Genomic DNA, 7,184 nt, shown 5'->3' with positions numbered 1-7,184 from the left:
ACTCCTCCATGTTTCCTGACTCTCTACCCAGGTTGTAGGCGGTGGTACGAGAGTTCAGAGCTGCTCTAATAGTGCTATCCACCCACGGTTTCTGGTTTGGGAAAATCCGCACCGTTTTCCTGAGGACAATACCATCAGCTATTGTTGTTATGTAGCACACCACTATGTCTGCTAGTTCACTGACGTCACTGGCGCTTCCTATAAACATATCCCAATCCGTGTCTGCAAGCACGTCCTTGAGCGTGGCCTCTGATTCGTCGGTCCACTTCTTAGTCTCACGTGACACGACGGCGTCACGTGATCTCTGTTGATATGCCGGAAATAGCAAGATGGAGTCATGATCGCTCGAGCTTGTGGACCCCGTTAATGGCGGAGCGGCTACTGCCTTGTAACCCGCTTTGAACGGGGAATAGCAGTGGTCGAGTGTGTTCTTCCCTCTGGTGGAGCAAGCGATGTGTTTTCCTATTATTGTCGCTGTTTTAATGGCATTTGAATGAGCAATTTAACTGTGATTCGATCCTACCTTGGACTAACTGCTGATATGCTTTGATTTTGTTTTGAATTTTCCTTTATCCATTTTTATGCTATAACGTTGCGACATTGATACAGACTCGGAAGAGGATGGTTACAGGGTTGATGTTGAGTTGTTATATAATAATGGCTATTTCTTCCATTATAGTTGCCTCATGTTAGGGCCAAGGCTCACGGTGGTTTTCGACCGATATCTTTATTGAATTTAATTTTAATTTGTGTTTATTGGACTAGTGGGGGTTTAATTAGGGGTTTATCTAGAGGGGGGTCGGAGTGGAGAACGTCTTATTGGATCCATGACTCCAGTGGGTAATGAGAGGAAGATGACCATCCTTAATGGATGGGGCATAGGGAGGGGATTGGAGAGTGGGTATAGGGGTATTAATAATAGGACGGGTGGGTTAGTGTTTAGAGTAGAAGGAGGGGGGGTTGTAACTGGGGTGGTATTGTTCTGTGTTTTATGTACTGTTGTCTTATATGTGTGTGATTGTTCCTCCTCTGAACTCCTGAGATTGACCGTCTGGGCCCGCCTGGATCAGCGCCTCTGTACTCAGCCTGGCTGCACTGGTATGTTCTCTACGCATTTAGACAAACTCGACCATGGCTAAATTGAATATTTTAATTTGGAACGCAGGAGGTCTTAATGCCCCACACAAGCGTGCCAGTGTCCTTTGGTTATTGAAGAGAAGAAATATTGACATTGCTCTCCTTAGTGAGACGCATTTATTGGTGGGTGATGTGTCAAGGCTAGCAAATCGACAATATCACGTTATCTCCTCATCCTCAGCCGATGATAAGACGAAAGGAGTCGTCATAGTTACAAGACGTAACCTTGATATCAAAGTCCTGGACGTGTGGTCGGACACGGAGGGAAGGATTACTATAGCAAAAGTTGAATTCTCGCATAGGAAGATGGCTATAATAGCATTGTATGCTCCTAACACATTTAATTCAGCGTTCTATAATACAATCACGAAGAATATGTTGGAACTTAATGGATACGCTCTCATTGTGGGTGGCGATTTTAATGCGTGCTGGGATGCGGAGATGGATAGGTCCGGGCCCTCTGAAACGAGCGACCAAAAACGGGCCTCTAAGGCCCTCAGGATGTGGGCCCAGGACACGGGGCTCACAGACCTTTGGCGCTTATCCAACCCCACCCTCAAAGATTACTCTCACCTGTCAGCCAGACACAAAAGCTTCTCTCGAATTGACTATGCATTTGCGTCCCCTAATATGTTTGATAGTTTCGATGTCTCATTGGTTCCCTTGGCTCTCTCAGACCACAAGGGGATTTTCCTTACGGCAACCTTTGGCAGGCTCTCCGCAAGAGCTCCCAGATGGCGTTTTAATTCGACCTTGCTAAAGAACGATGACTTCTGTTCTGAGTTCAGGAGTAAACTAGCTGAATTTTTGCAGATCAACGTTGGCACAGTAGAAGACCCTAGGGTCCTGTGGAACGCATTGAAAGGATTTATCAGGGGTCATGTCACACTATTTGCCTCCAATTTGCGAAAATCCCGGTCAAAAAAGCTAGAAGGACTGGAAACATTATATGCGGATCTATACGCATCCTTGCAAACTAACTATAGTGAACGACTAAACACACAACGTAAGATAGTCAAAAAAGAAATAAACTCCATACTTAAACAACAGTCTGAGTTCTTGATACATAGGACAAGACAAAATTACTACTTTCACGGCTCCAGACCTAGCCATCTATTGGCAATGAAAATACGCTCAAATGATCATTTCTCGGATATCCCCTCGATCAGGACGAGCCAGGGTGCAGTCACTACTGATTCGAAAAAGATCAATGACACTTTTAAAGAGTTTTACTCACAGTTATATAGCTCAGAGGGTAATCTTGATGACTCTAAATTTGAATCGTTCATTGGCGGGCTTGAGATACCCCACATTTCTGAGGAAGAGGCCAAGGAACTGGGGAGACCGATTACTCTCGTGGAATTGAGGGAGACGATTGTTGAAATGCAGAGGGGTAAGGCACCATGCTGGGATGGTATTCCACCCGAAGTGTATTTAGCTTTCTGGGACCAACTGGGTCCATTGATGCTCGATATGATCAATTACGCTATCGAACAAGGGGAGTTCTCAAGAGATGTCAATATGGCGTTGATTTCTTTACTTCTCAAGAAGGACAAAGATCCCAATGATTGTGGTAGCTATAGACCCTTGAGTCTTCTCGGGGCCGATTTAAAAGTGTTTGCCAAGGTGCTGGCCCGTCGCCTGCAGAGATTTATGTCTGTATTGGTACACTGCGATCAAACTGGTTTTATCCCGGGGCGTCTGGCTGCAGATAATCTTAGGAGGCTGTTGCATGTAATCGATAACAGTAAAGACAATACAACTCCAGCCACAGTTCTGTCTTTGGATGCCATGAAGGCGTTTGACAGACTTGAGTGGTCATACCTGTGGAAGGTACTTGAGGTCATGGGTCTTGGGAAGAGTTTTATTCATATGATTAAAGTCCTGTATGCCTCGCCGTCTGCGATGATACTGACAGGCAAAAACTGTTCCACACTCTTTCCAGTCTCCAGATCTTCTAGACAGGGTTGTCCTCTGAGCCCAGGACTGTTCGCGCTTTCCCTCGAACCTTTGGCCCAATTTATTAGGCAATCGGAGGACATTGTCCCCATAATGGTCAATAATACTCCACACAAAATTGCTCTCTATGCGGATGACCTGCTGATTTTCATGGACGACCCCTCCCGGTCGGCCACAAAATTATTGAGGATAATCGACGACTTTGGTAAATTGTCAGGCTTTAAGATTAACTGGAACAAATCAGCCTGCCTACCTCTTAATGAGCTGGCCAAGGCGGTACGACTACCAGCTGATATCCCCATAGTAGAACATTTTAAATACTTGGGCATAGAGATATTCCCCACGCTGAACCAAACTACTAAGTACAACTTCACGGGTACTTATGATAAAATACGCCAGGATCTAGACAGGTGGTCGTCCCTTCCTAACTCCTTACAAGCCCGGGCTTCCATAATCAAAATGAACATCCTGCCTAGGATAAATTTTATTAGCTCAATGCTCCCCCTGCCCCCTCCAATAGACCACTGGCGCAAGGTACAATCGATGGTATCTAAGTTTATCTGGAATAACAAACGCCCGAGAATCAAAAGGGCTACTACTCAACGTAGAAAACAAGATGGGGGCCTCGCAATCCCTGATTTTAAACTTTATTTCTGGTCCTTTTCACTGAGACCTCTGATGTGCTGGCTAGACCCTGTAGAGGCTGTATCGTGGCGCTCCTTAGAAGCGGCGGCGGTATCTCCGCTAAGATTGCAGGATGTAGTGTACTCCACTGTCTCTATTTCGAAATGCCGGCTGAGGTATGGACCGATCATAACTCACGTGATCCAAACGTGGCGTAATGTACAGAGGTCGTGTGGGGTTAAATGCCCATGGCACCTGGACTCTCCAATTTTTAATAACCAGCAATTACTTGTTGGGCACAAGCCGGTTAATATTCCTCAATGGCAAAGGAGGGGAGTGCATACTCTGGAGGATATTTATGATAAGAACGGCCTCCGTGCGTTTCAGGACTTAAGAGAATTTTATGATCTTCCCGGCGAGTCCTTCTTTCTTTACCTTCAACTAAGGTCAGCACTGAGGGCGCATGGCGTACCGTGGGCTCAAGCTTTGCACCCACACCCCTTCCTCAGGCTCATAGTGGACAGGACGACATCCAGAGGGTTTGTCTCAGACTTTTATACGCTCTTAATTCAATCCACGTATAAAAATGTATCATTGGATACAATCTGGCGTGTGGATATCCCGGAGTTGGACCCCGAGTTTGACTGGGATGATGTTTGGGCAAATGTGGCATTATCTTCCCGCAACCCCAATCACCAGCAAATTAATTTTAATTATATTCATAGGACCTATCTTACAGCTATTTGCTATGGGACTGATAACCGACTCTCGGTGCACTTTGTGCTCTCAAAAGGCCACTGGCACTTATATGCATATGTATTGGGATTGCCCACCAGTGGCCCGCTTCTGGAGGTCAATAACGGACAAACTTTCAGATCTGTGTGGCTTAACTATCCCATTCACAGCTGTTACGCTACTACTGAACGATATAACGACACTACCCGCGTCCGTACAACTGAAAAAGGTTGTCCTAGCGGGCGTCACAGCAGCGAAGAAGCTAATAGCAATGAGATGGAAGGAGCCTGAGAAGCTTACAATGATTAACTGGTCCCTAACTCTATTGGATGTGATTTATCTTGAGATATCCACGGCTCGGGTGATTGGGGTAGGGCAGGCTGGCATTGACCTGTGGTTCGCAGCAGCTGAGAAGGTAAAGACCGCCGTGTGCGGCTGAGCGGGGTTGGGGCGCTTGATCGGCGGGGTCCGGCGGTCTCTGGGGAGGGGGAGGAGGAAATGTCTTGTCTGTCTTGGTTTTTGTCTTGTCCTTCTTAACTTTGACTGGGGGGATTTTAGGGAGGGTTGATATTTAGCTATTTTGCGCTATATGTCAATTCACATGCCATCTCCCCAAGGGACTAATATTGGCAGACTGATTGACCTGTCAACCAACTTGGAGGAAGATTTTCTTTCTTCTTACACTTTACCTTCTGCGAGTTTGGCAGTCTTGAACATGTGTAAGGGACCTAGGCTATCTACAGTAAATCTGCGGCAACACTCTCGTAAACAATCTTTTAAGTCACTCCACTTTGTAAAGGTGGGGAAAGGTTGGCATGTTTGAAGACCTTTTTGTTATTGAAGTAGCCATCTATATTTGATAGGTTGGACGCTGTTTCTTTTTCTTTTTGTCTTTATAATTTATTATTCTGTATTATTATTGTTTGTTATTCTCCTGTGAAGTTATGTTTTTGTTACTGTGGTTATTGTGTTGTCTTGTTTCATGTAATTAATAATAAAAAAAATTGATAAAAAAAAAAAAAAAAATTGTCAATAGGAAAGTCAGCTACTCATTCACCTCAGCCATTGAATTTCCCGCCACTGAAGAGAGGAAAAAACTGTCGTTGTGATGTCACTAGAGTGGATGGCCTTTTCTTAAAGGGGCGGATTCCCCAATATGACAGGGTGGACAATCATTTAAAGGACACACACAAACTCTTATTTTTTTAGTATAAATACAAATATTAATTTTGTTAAATAAGATAATACACTTAAGTTGAGTAATATCTTATTTAACTAAATAATATTATGAAAACAAAATAAATTTTTTTTTGGATTTGACAATTTTTTTCGCACATTGAAATTGAATGAGCAGTGCATGGGACATAGCAAAACAGCATGCATCCTCTCATACAAAACTGAAAAAAAATCTGGAAAATGTATTTAAAGAGCCAGGTAATTTATTATATGTTATTTATATGTTTTTATTAATATAAAGACTTAGCCCAATATACCAAACCCTTTCATAATAATCTTTATGTTAAATTGACATGACAAATGTATTATTTATGTACAGGACACCAAAAGGCACCCTACAGCGATATTGACCCGGGTAATGTTTTGAACAACTAACGTTACGTTTAGAATGGAATGCATCGGCAAAGATCGTTAGCTCAAAGCTATTCCGGCCAGTTTTCATCAACTTCCTGTCATTTAGAAATATGATTTTATAGTGAAAATCCTTACCAAAACGTCCGTAAAAACCTCACGGGAGCATTATAGACTGTCATACAAATGTACAAATGCTATAAGTCGTTTCTTGCGCTAGCTTCTGTTAGCCAGCAATAGCCTTAATTAGCGTGAGCAAGTAAACTAACAGTGAACGTTTTTACATGAAATACAGCCCAAAAACCCTGCTGACAAACGTTTGCTTATTAAATACATTCTATACTATAATAATACAAACGTTTCATTGCCTCTCTGTGACGACAAAGTCGTTTAAATAAGGGGTGAAAAGTAGCTAAAACCAATGTATTTGGATGGGACAGGAAGTACCATTGGCAACCGGAAGTCAGCCGGAAGTGCCTACTTTTAGGTTGTGCAAGTGGAGAATTTACGCCCAGTGTTTGCACGAGGACACGCCCAGCTCTGGACACGCCCAGCCCTAAAGTCCGCTTCCGCATTTTATCCAAGGAGACTATAAAACAAGGAAGGGTCTCGACGTCACTGTGTAGCGCGTGGACGCACATTGGTGCGAAGTGGAGTAGTGTGGAAACTTTCCTTTCGGCCGACATCGAGTTGAATGGGATCTCCTCGTTTATGACCTGACATTTAAATGAGTAAAAACACTTACTTCCACCGTGGAAATCTATTAGCAGCAGAAGAAGATGAATGACGCTACTTCCTGTTTACTTCCTGGGTCTTCGTTTGACTGCTACTTTTTTAATGAATTAAATCTGGTCGAGGGAAAAGAAAGTGCGATGAAATATGCCAAAATAATAAACGACAACGCCGGAAAAAAGTAGTGTTCACAATTTGGCTTGGATATGTTTTTTTTTACTGGACACAATACGAATACCAGATGAATTGAAAATGGGGGACCCTGATGTAAACAAGACGAAAGTCTTTCTCTGGTCTGCATCCCCTTAACAATTGTGTGTATTGAGCTGTACTGTACTGTACTGTACCCATTATGCAATCTGTTAATAAAGTTTTCAATCAATCAATCAATCAATCAAACGATGAACATA

Source organism: Notolepis coatsorum, assembly GCF_963971535.1.
Source record: "Notolepis coatsorum genome assembly, contig: SCAFFOLD_224, whole genome shotgun sequence".
Taxonomy (NCBI): domain Eukaryota; kingdom Metazoa; phylum Chordata; class Actinopteri; order Aulopiformes; family Paralepididae; genus Notolepis; species Notolepis coatsorum.
Note: the sequence above shows the minus strand (reverse complement) of the source record.